This window comes from Cnephaeus nilssonii, assembly GCF_951640355.1.
Source record: "Cnephaeus nilssonii genome assembly, chromosome: 3".
In the NCBI taxonomy this organism is placed as follows: domain Eukaryota; kingdom Metazoa; phylum Chordata; class Mammalia; order Chiroptera; family Vespertilionidae; genus Cnephaeus; species Cnephaeus nilssonii.
This window is the reverse complement of record NC_137074.1, coordinates 19,286,950-19,301,865: the sequence shown is the minus strand read 5'-3', so window position 1 is coordinate 19,301,865 and position 14,916 is coordinate 19,286,950.

Genomic DNA, 14,916 nt, shown 5'->3' with positions numbered 1-14,916 from the left:
ACATACCTCGGATGCAGGCTTCTCCCCAGAGCCTGGGCTGCATGCAGGAGGCAACCAATTGATCTGTTTCTCCCACATTGATATTTCTCTTTGTCTTTTCCTCTCTTTTCCATTCTCTCTAAAAATCAATGGAAAAATATCCTCGGGTGAGGATTAAAGAAAATTAATAATAAAATAAATATGCAACATCATGTCATTTCACTCTCAAAGACTTTAACATTTGTTCCAAAAACAGTAAGGACATTTTCAAATATTACCATAAGGCAATATCAGACCTAATATATATATATAAAGAGCCAGGGTCCATAACGACCAAGGCTCGACTGCACACAGGAAGTCAGTGCTGGGTTGCCATAGCGACCCAGCACTGACTGCAGCTGGTGCCGGCACAGGGACCCAGCACTGACTGGCGAGGCGGCTGAGGATCAGGACCAGAGAGAGGCCTGCAGAGAGAGAGGCAGGGTCTGATCCCCAACCTCCATGGCAGTTTTTGATCAGCCGTTGCCTCTCTCCCGGCTTTGCCAGCAGCTGCGCCTCTGTTTCTCTCTGGGCCTCCTTGGGGGCTGCTTATCAGCCCTGCCTCTTTGATCAGGCCCAGAGATAGGCCTGGAGATGCTGACTGGCATAGAAACTGACCAATCAGAACCAAACCTGGGTGAAGGGCCAGGTTTGGCTGCCTAGAAGGCAGAGCTTTTGATGCTGACTGTCATTGAAACCGACCAATCAGAACCTAATCTGGGTTAACTGTGAAGGCAGAACCTAAGGTGGGTGCTGAGGAGGGGTTTTAAGGGCAATAGCTGTTTGGTATAAGGTGTAAGAAAGCGGTTCAATTTTTTCATGACCAGTTTGGTAGTATAGTGCATATGGCTGGCTATCAGTCCAGATAAAGAGATTATGTGTTTTTGTCTACCAAGAGCATCTCCTCCTGCTGAAAAAGGCTTCCCCCTCCCCCATTTAAGCAATCCTATCCTATATAATCTATCTATACTACTAAAAGGGTAATATGCTCATTAGACCGGGTCAACCGGCCATCTTCTGGATGTCTGACTTCTTTCCAGACAAAGCCATGGTGGTGGGGGCCAAGGCAGAGGCAGTGAGGGGCAATCAGGCTGGCAGGGGAGGGCAGTTGGGGGCAACCAGGCCAGCAGGGGAGGGCAGTTGGGGTCGAGATCAGGCTGGCAGAGGAGCGCAATTAGGGGCAATGAGGCAGGATGATGCAGTTAGGGGCAATCAGGCCGGCAGGGGAGGGCAGTTGTGGGCAAGATTAGGCTGGCAGGGGAGGGCAGTTAGGGGCGATCAGGCAGGCAGAGGCAGTGAGGGGTGATTAGGCAGGCAGGCAGGTGAGCGGTTAGAAGCCAGCAGTCCCGGATTGCAAGAGGGATGTCCGACCGCCGGTTTAGGCCCGATCCCAAATACAGTACATCCTTTGTTGGAATCACCATAACTCTTCAACATGATAAAGAGTTTGGTTTATCCTTCTGTTTAGGTATTATGTTTGTGGAAGCTGGAATGAAAAAATATCCTCGAGTCCCCGATTGGAGAAGGTGCAGGCTGGGCTGAGGGACCCCCCTACCCCGTGCACAAATTTCATGCACCGGCCCCCTAGTAAATTAATAAATAATTAATACCATTTAATACCTATTCCATGTCCAACTTTCATTGATTTTCTTAAAAATATTTTTTTTACCTCCCAACTGGCATGGCTCAGTGGTTGAGCATCAGTCTATGAACCAGGAGGTCATGGTTCGATTCCCAGTCAGGGTACATAGCCAGGGTTGCAGGCTTGATCCCCAGTGGGTGGTGCTGGAGGCAGCTAATCAATGATTCTCTCATCATTGATGTTTCTATCTCTCTCCCCCTCTCCCTACCTCTTTGAAATCAATAAAAATATATTTAAAACATTTTTTACAGTTTGTTCAAATCAGGATCTAAACCAGATAGTTTGCTCATTGTTTATGTTTGTTATTTCTGTTAAGTCTGCCTCCTCCTTCCCCAATATATTCACCTTATTTTTTTTTTTTAAGCCATTGGTATAATGAAAAATTGGTTCCATTGACCTATACAAGTTCCCACTTTCTAGATTAGACTGCTGCTTTTTCATGGTGCAGTTTAACTTGTTTCTCTTATTGTATGGATTTAAAGTTAAATCTAAAGTCAGAGTATTATTTTTTTTGCTCCAAAATACTTCATAAATGGAATGTGTGCTTCATTTTGTCCAATTCAGGGAGCACATAATGTCCTACTTTTATGATACTAAGATTAATTCATGATTCTGGGGATGACACTCTTATCCTCTCACTGTAAGATTTTCCTGCAGCATATACTATAATAATTTTGGCATCTATGATGATGATTGTCTGCATCAAATTTTTAGTTAGAAGTAATGTTGATTTTCTAGCGTGCTCATTCCTTTTGCATTTATTCTTTACAGAAGAACCTCTTCTCATCCATTAATGCTATGTGATTATTCTGCCACTTTGAGATGGCAGGATACATGCCTAATTATTTCTCTTCCATGATGAGTTTTCAGGGCAAAGAGTTGGAGTGAGGACTTGATGCTTTAGTGCACGACCAATCTCCCTTCAGGACTGAGAACTTCATAACCCCAATTGTGGGGAAGGTTGGATGCTGCCGGCTCACAGCTGAACCATCCCTTAGGGGAATGTCCTCAGTAGAAAGAGCAAGGTTTTGCACCACACTCCTCCCTGGGACAGCCAGATCCAAAAACTGGTTACTGGGATTGGGGGAGGGCAAAGTCCTGACCTGCTCCCCGAAAGGCCATTCCAGCTTCCACACACATACCTAAACAGAAGGATAAACCAAACTCTTTATCATGTTGAAGAAGAGTTGTGGTGATTCCAACAAAGCACGTACTGTATTTGGGATTTTCAATGGCACCAACCACACACGGAAGGAACTTGATCTACAGTACATAATTGCAAAAGAAGCACTATTTTCAACACTAAGTTTATTCATATTTCTTTATCATATACTCTATTGTGACCACTGTTTATTCTACTTCATTCACAGTGCAGCTTCCTCTTGATATTTATATGATGTTGTGGTACCCAAGAGTCTCTATTGACTAATATTTTACGTCTTTAATAATAACATGTAAAATTAATTTGAATCTTCATAGAAAAGTTAGCATTATTGGCAATATCATTTTAATTCTAAGAGCTCTCTACTTTTTCCCCTGCCTTGATATTTGGCAATAATATAGGGCAATTGTTTTAAACCGCTTCACAGATACTACCCCGCCTCCCCTCAAAACACACGCACTTCCTCCATGGTGGAGTGCTAACTGAACAAGAACAGGCAAAGTAGGTAGAACTCCTGCTTCCATCAGATAAATTCCATTTTTTTGCTTTTTTTACATATTGTCATTTTATGCAAGATTTTATTTGCAAAAAAAATGTCCCTTTACTAACATCATTTTGGAAATCACTGATACAGGGCATAGGTGCTAGAAGAAATATTTATATAAACAAAACATGCCATTGATTGACTCAGAGAATAGTGACTTCTTAAAGATTTTCTATTTTTCTATCTTTCATAATTTAGAAGTATGTGTATCTGAAATTATTTGATTGCTAGATCTGGTTTTCACATTAAACCTCATTAGAAGCTTAGCAGTACTTTTTTTCTAGTCAAAAACTACTCTAAAATGTAATAGGATTTTATAGGAAAATAATTATTTTCATAAAAATATTCAAATAAGCTATATTTTAATATACAATTAAACACGTTATGTAACAATGACCCGATAGAAAATACTGGATTGAAAAATCACAGTAAACTCTATTATTGTTACCTCATGTTTTCTGATGGGATGTAGAGGACTTGATCTGTTTCCTATTTAGCTTCAATTTTCCCCTTAATCTTGTCTCAAAAGAGAAACCCCTCTTTTCTGGTGTATTTACCCCATTGAAAACCGTAGGGCTGAATCTTGATTAGCCTAAATAAGGATGAGCACATAGGATACACCTAATAGTTTTTATTGGTGCATGTGTTCTAGGTTTGTCCAATTCGGCAGAATGAGCATTATATTTTCTAATTGGGAGAGATGTTTTCCTTGCCTCCTGCAGTCTCTGATTAAGGGAGCCCCTTGCCCCAGTTCTTGCTGGCTACCAGCCATGACCAGGATGTGGTTCAGCCTCAGAGAAAAGGGAAAAACAAGGCCAGCAGAGAAGGAAAATGGAAAGAGCTTGTAACATCACTAGGCTGCTAAATCAGTCTCTAGACTTCCTCTTATGTAACAGAAAGTTTTCTTACTGCTTAACACAGTCTTAATTGGGATTTCTGTCATTTTCATCAACAATCCCCCAAACCTACCAAACAAACAAACAAAGTAGGATTATGGGTATAAGTGTAGAAGTCAGTTAAAATTTTTTGATTGTTTGGTTTTTTTAATCTTAGATTTTTACATTGGAATTCTCTTAGCTCTAACCAGTTTTTAAAACTCAGCTCTGGACAAACATGTTTTCTGGGAATCTGAGGCAGGTTCAGTGTTGACAGGGAGAAGCAGAAATTGATACGGGGCACCAGAGCCCTCTTCTGCCTGTTTAATCTGTCATCTTGCCTGGTTTCCTTATCTTCACTCCCCTTGACTTGGTTCCAGTCCCTGACATCTGGCTAGCACTGTGCATTGGTTGCATTCGTTAAATCGGTCCCATCAGTGAGCATGTCAGATTTTTTTTTGTCAGATTTTTTTTTGTGTTTTACTTTGACAAATCAGTGGTTTTAAGATATGAATTGGTTCTCTGTGTCAAAGGAGTACTAAAAACACTGTGGGCAAATTTAGGTAAAGCGCTAGGTAATAAAGTAATAGGTAAGTGCATTTGCTGTAGATTAGGTAATATCAACAGTGGGAAAAACAGTAAAGATCACTGAAGGAAAGAATAAGATAATAGAGTGTTATCTGTGGAGCTGAGTGTTTCTTTGCCAGACTATTTTTGTTCAGACTAGAATAGTTTAAAAAAATATACAACTTTGCTTGGAAAAAACCTATTAAGAAAAGATGTTGGCATGAAATTATCCTCCCGGTTTTCTAGGCACATTGCTTAGCTATATCCTCAGTACTAGGAATACCAGGACTCCAAATCATAGCTTTAGCCAAGATGTTTCCCTAGCGGCCTAGCCCAAGATGTATTAATTCACTATATGCAGGACATTGCTCCCAGAATTTCTGCAGGCAGCTCACTTGGTCATATCTAAAACAAAATCCATTGTTTTCCAGGAAACCAGCTCCTTCATTCTTTCTCCAAGCACTTACTGAATGTCTATTCCAGGCTTTGTCTTAAGAGCTCCAACTCTCCAGAAGTACAAAATAGTGAGGAGACAGATACATAAAACAACAAACATAATGTTTTGGTTAGTGCAAGGCTAGTTATAGGAGGAGAATGTGTAACCTTGGGCATTTTGCATGACCTCTCTGCCGCAGTTTCTTTATCAGGAAAGTGTAGAAAATTAATGTGAGGATTAATTCAATCACTATATATGAAAGACACAACACACTAAGCATTTAATAAGTATTAGCTTTCATCATTATTATTGGTAACATTTTACAAAAACTGAAAACTAACTCTTAAAAATCATGTTTAAAGGTGAAATATTAGAGCCATTCTGTCACTAACACTTAAGATTTTCTGGAAGTATTTGCTAATGCAATTAAATGAGAAAATGATGAAATAAAAACATTGGAAGAAAAGAGTCAGTGGTGATTATTAGCAGATGCTTTGACTATTGTTTTTGTCCATTCAGGCTGCCATAACAAAATACTGTAGATTGGGTGGTCTAAACAACAGAAATTTATTTTCTCACACTTCTGGAGGTTGGAAGTTCGAGGTCAGGGTGCCAACATAGTCCAGTTCTGGTGAGGCCTCCCTTCCTGGCTTGCAGATGACTGCCTTCTTGCTGTGTCCTCACATGGTGGAGAGAGAGAGTGAGGAGCAAGATCTCTGATGTCTCTTCTTACTGGTATAAGGGCACTGATCTCATCATGAGGTTCCCTCCTCCATGACCTCATCTAAAACTAATTACTTCCTAAAGGTCCGATCTCCAAATATTGTTACATTTCATCATCAGCTGATAAAATAGTAAAAGCAATAGGTAAGGACTCCTTAAAGTAGCTGACTACAATATTAATATGCAAAAAGTAATGGTTTTACAACATTCATAAAACATAATGAAAAGATTACATTTAAAATAACAACCAGTGAAATAAAATATCTATAAAATAAACCTTTCAAAACTTTGTAAAATGTAGGTGAAAAATAACTTTAAATTGCTTCTGAGGGCCTAAGACAGTTTGACCAAATGTAATGAGACATTCTTTGTTCTTGGAAAGAAAGACAATATTATAAAAATACTGAAAGTACATAAGTTAATCGTTAAGTTTAATATGAGCTCAATAAAATGCAATGTATTGATCTTGTAGTATCACATGGAAAATAAACATAGAAGAATATCCAGGAAAATTCAGAAAATAATACATAACAAAGCAGTGCTAGTTATACCATATATTAAAATATGATTATTTAATAAAACATTTTATAGAGTTTATTATGTACCATACATGATTATAAGTACTTTATATATAGTCAATATTATTACGTAATAATTGTTATAAAAACCTACTAAGAGGTTGTTGTTACTCTCCCCACTTTATAAATAAGAAAGCTGGTAACAAATTTTCTTTGTTTTTTGTATGTCTGGATATATTCTCATTTCAGATTCATTCTTGAAGGATATTTTTGCTCAGTGTAGAGTTCTGGTTTTGCAGTTTTTTTGTACTTTTAATGTCTTCTGTCTTTCATCATTTCTCATAAGAAGATGGTTATCAAATCAAATTGTTCCTTTGAAGGTAATCTTTTACTTTCTCTTTGACTATTATATTAATTGCAATTGCTGTGAAACAAATTGCCACAAACTTATAACCTAAAAATGACATTTGTTATCTCACAATTCTTGTGGGTCAGGGTCAAACAAGGTTTAGCTGAGTCTTCTGCACAGGTCCTCACAAGGGAACAATCAAAGTGTCAGTTGGGGCTGCAATCTCATCTGAGTCTTGGGATCTTCTGTCAAGGTCTTTCAGGTAGTTGGCAGAAGTCGACTCCTTGCAGTAGTAGGAGTAAGATCTCTGTTTTCTTGCTGGCTATTGGCTAGGACGGCTCTCATTTCCAAGAGGCCATCACAACCTAGCCCTATGGCCATATCAGCATGACAGCTTACTTGTTTAAATCCAGCAGGAGAATCTCTCTCTAGTCTGCTATCAGTAAGTCATATAATTTAACATAACCAGAGATGTGACTATACCTTCTCCATTCCCATGTAACGTAATCTGATAGAGGACTATTTTATCATATTCACAGTTTTCATTCAAGAAGAGGGAATTAGAAATAAATAACATATATATCTTTCTATAGTTACTAGTTCTATATCTCTATATTTCATATAGCTATTTTTAAGATTTCTTCCTTTTGTTTTTATTGGTATTATTATGATATATCTAGATGTGAATTTCTTTTTTATTTGTTAAACTTGGAGTTCATTGGTATTCCATCTATGGATTAAGATTTCATTAGTTTGGAAAAAATCTTGGGCATTATCTTCAAATATAGTTCTTGTTCCATTCTTTTTTTTTAAAACTCTCCTTCTGAAATTCCAATTATTATATGTAATACTAGAGGCCTGGTGCACAAAATTCGTGTATGGGTTGTGTGTCCCTCAGCCCAGCCTGCACCCTCTCCAATCTGGGACCCCTCAAGGGATGTCTGACTCGGGCCTAAACGGGCAGTCAGACATCCCTCTCACAATCTAGGACTGCTGGCTCCCAACCACTCGCCTGCCTGGCTGCCTGATTGCCCCTAACTGCATCTGCCTGCCCGCCTGATCACCCCCTAACCACTCCCCTGCCAGCTTGATTGACGCCTAACTGCTCCCCTGCCGGCCCGATTGTCCCTAACTGTCCTCCCCTGCAGGCCTGGTCCCCGCCCCCCGCCCAACTGCCCTCCCCTGCAGGCCTGGGTCCCCCCAACTGTCTTTCCCTGCAAGCCTGGTCTCCCCCAACTGCCCTCCCCTGCTGGCCTGATCACCCACAACTGCCCTCCCCTGTAAGCCATCTTGTGGTGGCCATCTTGTATCCATATGGGGGCAGCCATCTTTGACCACATGGGGGCAGCCATCTTGTGTGTTGGAGTGACGGTCAATTTGAATATTACTCTTTTATTAGATAGGATGTTTTCACTATATTGTTTAATTCTCTCAAGTATTTTTATATGCTTTCCATTCTTTGCTTCATGCTGGATATTTTCTTTTCAGCTACCTTCCAGTTCATTGATTCAGCCAATTTTATTGAAATCAAACATTGAATTCTTAATTTCTATTATTATAGTTTTTGGTTATGGAGCTCTCATTTGGTTCTTTTTCACATCACCTATATAATTTTTTATAGTTTTAAATTCTTGCCACAATTTTTCTTTCTATGTCCTTGAACATAGTAAGTGCAATTATTTTAAAGTTTGTGATTGATAATTCTAATATATGGAGACCCTGTAGATCTATTTCTACTGTCTGTTGTTTTTACTGGTTGTCATTCATGATGCCTCCTTTCCTCATGTATCTCCTCAATCATGGTGTATCCCCATCAACACTTGATATGATATTTGAAAATATATATAAAAATAATATGGACATAGGATGACATTATCTTCATACAGAGAGAAATGTTTCAACTGGTCCTGTGTATATTTTGAAATGGATAGTACCATTATCCCTATACAAATTCAATTTCAAACACATTAATCTTGTTCAACACGAGTTGCTTTAAAAATTTATGTGGTTTAAGATAAACTTATAGTAGGAAGATATACTTCATTCAGTACTGTGTGTGTGTGCATGTGCCCACATGAGCCTGTGGGCTGTGCGGTGAGGAGTCTATGGGGAGATGTATTGATGGAATATAACTTAAGGGCCATACAGATCTGGACACATGCAATATTCTCACTTCTATGTGACTGAATAATTTATAATAATTTGTAACTAAGGACACCACTGAGATTTGTCAAGTGATTGGATTTAACATTTGGGTTAATTTATCTCTACTCTCCCTGACCTCTGGTTTAATCATTGTGCAGAATAAGTTAGACCTGGATTTCCAACCCAGCTCCACTGCTTTCTGTTGAATGATTTTAGGAAAGTTATATAACCTTTCTGTGTCTCCTTTTCTTATTTGTAAAATGTCAATAATGATAGTACCTGTCATGGAATGGTTGGGATGATTGGGTGAGATAAAATATGTTAGATGCTAAGCAGAATGCCTGGCACTCATCAAGGTAAACATTATTGTAAGTATTTAATCTTAAATATCAAAACTGGAAGAGACCTTTACATGCACTGGTATAACCCCTTAGTTCTACAGAGCATAAAACTTAGTTACTGAGATGCTAAGTTCTATTTCAAAGGCTGTACAGCTCTCCAGAGTAGAACTCAAACTTGAGGCTATGGATTCCTAAGTACTGCAAATTGTATGATCATTTAAAAAACAAAGCTGCATATGTTTGAAAAAATTGAAAGTCAAATATTTTACAAACATTATTGAAAGAGACCCAAAAGAAAAGTTGGACTGGGTGGCTCATTTAGTGAAGTGGTACGCCAGTATTTCCCATTTAAAGAATTAGATCATTAGTATATACTTATCACTGCTGACTTATGGCTTCAGCTATGTTTGCTTTCACTGGCATCACTGGGATTCCATGATATTAATCTCCTCCCCATGACTGTCATCGAAGTCACCTCTAGATTGCAGTGGATGGAAAGCCCTAACCTGCTGGGGAAAAGGGGAATGTGAGAGTAGAAATAATTGTTTTACAGTCTGCTTTTAGCATGTATCTTGAAGTCCTTGGCAATGATTAGTGTGTTAATGAATCCATAACCTGATCATTTAAAAATGCACAGCAAAAGCTAAGCTGGTGCAGGTGCAGGAAGAAGGCCTGTGCTGTGTGTCCGGGCGTTCGTGCACAAGGAGCTGTGGGGTTGCTGCTCATGGCGGAGACACCTCGAGAGAAAGTGCAGAAGCCTGTGTCTGCTTCAGCAGGCTCCTTTCTCTGAAGTCTCCCTTGCAGGGATCAATCAATCCCAAATACAGAATAATTATTCCACATGTCAGATATGGCTTAAATCTCATAATATGGCATGGGTGCATTGTAATGCTGAACAAAATGCTTCATGTTAACATGAGCAGAAAAATGGCACCATGCCTCAGAAGTTCTATGAAAAATGGGAAGAGAAAATAACCTTACTGAATTTTATGCATAATTTTTGAAAGTTAAGATAAGGTGGTCTGTTTTGTGTCTAAAAACATAGGTAATACTATTGACTTCTTCTCCCTCTCAGGAGGACATACTAGTACATCTACTCCAATGCTCCATTCTACCCTTCTTTTTGTTTATTCATTGCCACACTAACTTACTTATTAGCCAACATCTGTTGAAAACCTGCTACCAAGCCAGGTGCTGGGCGGAGCTCTAAGGAGGTCATGGGAGGCAGCCATTAATCCCATACTCATACAAATACAAAATTAACTGACGTGTACTATATGGGGCTAGAAAGAGAGTATATTACAGGAAGACTTAATTCCACAGAGACCAAATCAGGAAAGACTTCTCTGAGGAAGTGATGCTTGAGCTGAGCTCTGAGCGGTGACTAGACGTTCATTAAAGTTGGACAATTTAGAGGGAGTGGGGGGAAGAGAAGCAGAGTGACGGGAAAGTTTCAGTTTGGGCAAATCTTAGACTCTGCATTATGTAATGGGAAAACCATAGTGCTAGCCAGCGCAGCAAATATCCTGACCTGGCACCCCCGGCTCACTCATGCATATCATTTCCTACGGCGCTGTAGTATTTTTCCTCAGGTTTCTTTCAGATATTTTAGGACTGTCTTAAACATTTAATATACCCTTGCTGTGCCATCATTTTCTGTCCTATCTCTTACTTCAACTCAGAATCCTTTTCCTAACCACTCTGACAAGAAAGAGTGCAATGGAGGTTTAACTGAGCTATAGGATCTGGGATTACTAGTATTTGGCAGGATTCCATACCATTCAATATATTTGCATTTCTTAGGACCTAGAATTAAACCCTCTTCAATCAAGTCATTTGTAGCCAGAAATGCACATATTGTGCCCAACAAAATCAATGGTATAGAAAACTAAACATTGAAATTGTTCCCATCCTCTAAAAGAAGCTTTTTTTTTTTTTTTTTTTTTTTTTTTGGTCGAGCAGCCTTTAAAAGCATGACCTAGAATTTCTTTCCCTGCTGTTTTTCCCCCATTTATTTTGTACATTTCAACAATGTCTAAGCTGGCTACAGAGCTTGAACTAACAATTGGGAGCACTTTTATAAGTCTCAGTAAAGAGCTTATGAACCATTATGCAGCTCAGCAAGACAACATGTGACAGAGGCGTACAATTACCTTTCTCCTAGAGTTCCATTTCTCTCCTCCCCTCACCCAGTGGAAGGTAAAAAGGCTCTTAATGTCATCAAATACAAGAATGTTGTGTGTGTCTAAAGAAAAGGTACACATGTTCTCAGTAAACCAAACTGTTCCAAAGAAAACACTCCCTGGTAAAAATGGCATGAAAACGCTGAATCCATGTTTTATATTTGGTCCAGGTTCTGCCAAGAAGGCATGCTTTTTCACGCGGCTGGGAGACAAGCATGTGGGAGTTAGAAAAAGTCAGAATCCCTGCTGGAGCCACACAGAACACCCTGCCAGGTAACGATGCTGTTTCCTTTTTATTTCTGTTGGAGCTGCAATAATGCTGGCACTTTTGAAACACAAAAGCCAGATTCCTGCTGTGACTTCCCAAAGGGTTTCTCAAAATACCCAGGCAGCAGCTGATACATAAAGAATGCACGTGCATGTCTGGATGGCTTCCTGGAACCCTTCTGAAAGGACACACCCTTTTTCAGGTCAGTTCACTTTATTACGCAGTATGTTTCCTGCGTCATGGTTTCCCCATGTCGCTTGAAGTTGTGTTCTAGCCTGACTGTGTTCCTGGAGTCACGCATGTCCACAGGAAAATCCATCGCTGACTTGTTCAGGGTGGCTTTCCTCTCTGGGACTTAATCAGGGAAGGTGGGTAGAGTCCTCAAAAGCCATCACGAGTCCAGAATTCTATCATGGCCCTGCTACCAGGTTGATGTTTATTTTTGTATTTAAAAAGTATATATATATATTTTTTATTGATTTCAGAAAGAAAGGTAGAGGGAAAGAGAGAGAAACCTCAATGGTGAGAGAGAATCATTGATCGGCTGCCTCCTGCACACCCCACACTGGGGATTGAGCCCGCCACCTGGGCATGTGCTGTGACCCGGAATCGAACTGTGACCTCCGGGTTCATAGGTTGATGCTCAACCACTGAGCCACACGGGCTGGGCTAGGCTGATGTTTAATGTTGATCTTTTCCTAGATGTCTGTTTCCTCATGGAAACATGAATACGTGAAACAAGATGACAAGTATAGAAGTATAATGTGATTGTAGTACAGTCAACTGGAAACTTGTGCGATAGATGCCAGAGCCATCTTGGCACCAGTTAGGCTTTGTGTGGGCCAGGTTTCTATCACTGCCAATAACTTGAAGGAACATAACCATTATAACTTGAAGGATGCATCCTAAGGATTTAGTAGAGAATGAATGAGAACGTGGTTCATGTTACAATTTTTTTTTTTAGTTAACATATACACCTGGGGTTTCTGACACCTTGATAGTTTGAATGACCAGGGTTTCCTCTATGAAGAATTGGTTTAAAAGAAACGGCACTCCACTTTCCCCTGGTTTTCTTAAACTTAAGCCACTTTTTGAGTTTTGAACGTAAGTGTTATTCCAAGCTATTCTGAAATGAGCACATTTGGAAGTTTGCTTAATTTTTTAATAATTTTAATCAATAATTATAAAAAATTGTCAGGTCCTATCTTATTACTCAAAATTTCCTCCACATACTAAATTTTGATATGGGAATGTTTAGAAAGTATACTCTGCAAAATGCCAAATGCCTACTTGCTCTTTAGTCCCTGCAAAACTTCATTTCTACTCAGTGATGCCGTTCTGTCTGAAAACAGCTAATATGTATTGAGCTACTGATGCAAACCAGTCTCACTTTACTTAATGATCACAAATCCATGGATTAGGTATGGTAGTTATTCCATTTTACAGATATGCAAATGAGGCTCAGAGATGCTGACTAAGTTGTCCAGGGTCTCAGAGTTAGGATGTAGCTAGTCTGATTCTAGAACAAAGAGCTGAGCTCTCTTCCTGAACTAACCTGCGGCCTTTTAAGCTTTCTGTGTTTCCTCCTGGCATCTGCCCTGTTTCCTTTCTGAGTTCTGTTTTGAGAAGTAATGAACTAAAACTAATTTTTGTGAGGAATATAACTTCCTGATTAGGGGAACAACTAAAAATAAATCCCCCCATTGGTAGTCCCATGATGAGCCAGCACATGTTTCCTGTGCAGCATCATTAACTGTCCTCTCTTCCTGAAGCCACAGCTCAGGATGCTACTGTTTTAGCTTTCAACACCAATGAACATGCAAGCGAAAAAGCACTTTAACAGATGTCATTACAGATGTATATTGCTGTAATTTTCAATGAAATAAATCCCACTAGGGGCTTTCCATACATGTGCTTCTCTTTGATTTATTATCAGCAACCACCTTGAAATTTTTGATAATTCCCTGAGTTAGAAATAATCCCTGGGTTGAGCTCCTGTAGCTAAGTGGAGTATGTATACTGTGTATTGGGTCAGAAGGCTGAGCTCCACTGGTATCTTCCCATCACCCTCAGCATGAAATACAGCACTTCACATACTGTGTTCTTAGATCCCAATGAATAAGCAGACTGTAGGCTCTTTTTAGGAGCCTACAAAAATGTTTGTGACTAGAAAAACATGAAAAGGAAACTGGAAAATAGAAAAGAACAAATTAAAGTAAGTGTCTGCACACTGAAACAGGTCAGCCTTGTTAATTTTTAAATTTAGTATTTATAAAATTTAATTACATGTGAAAACAACTTATGGTTTATATTTTTTTCTTAGCATGTGAAATGATTGCTTAGAAATCATAGCTCATTATAAATTAACTGTCTTAATTACAGTCTCTGAAATCATTTTGCTCACTTTTTCTCTTGCTTATTATCTGTCTCCTTTTACTAGAATATAACCTCTATACAGGCAGGAAACTTGTCTTTCTTTTATGTTTTTGTATCTCCATTGCCTAAAATAGTCTAATGTATTTATATTAGACTAGAGGCCTGGTGCATGAATTCATATACAGGTGGAGCCCACCCTGATGGGGGCCCATTGGGCTGGGCTGGTGGTGGGGGAGGGGCTAGGGGCAGTTGGCTGGCCTGCTCCGCCCACGATCAGGATGTTGGGAGCCAATCGGGGGCTGGACCAGCCGGCGGGGAGGTGGGTGGCAATAGAGGCCCAGATCAGGCTGGTTGGCTGCCGCAGTGCACATCATAGCCACTGGTCGTCCTGGTCGTTCCACCGGTCCAGTCGCTGGGCTTTTATATATATAGATACTCATAAAATGTTTGTTGATAAATGAAACTAGCACACATACATATACATACATCAGTTACTATAAGGTATTCTATACTTACGAGGCAATATATGCCTGTTTAAGGAGGTGGTGATTAGATAAGCTTATATCAGAAAAGGAAGACCCTAAAAAGAATTGGGATGTGATTAATGAAGGATTTTAGCACACCTCCCTCCAAATCAGGATGACCTGTTAACTCCACAGTATCATGCATCACAAAGGGCCAGAGAGTCTGAGTGACAGTCATATGTTCTTTATTACAAGCACATAGTTACCAGTGTTTTGTACCATTTGGGGGTAATTCTGACAATTTA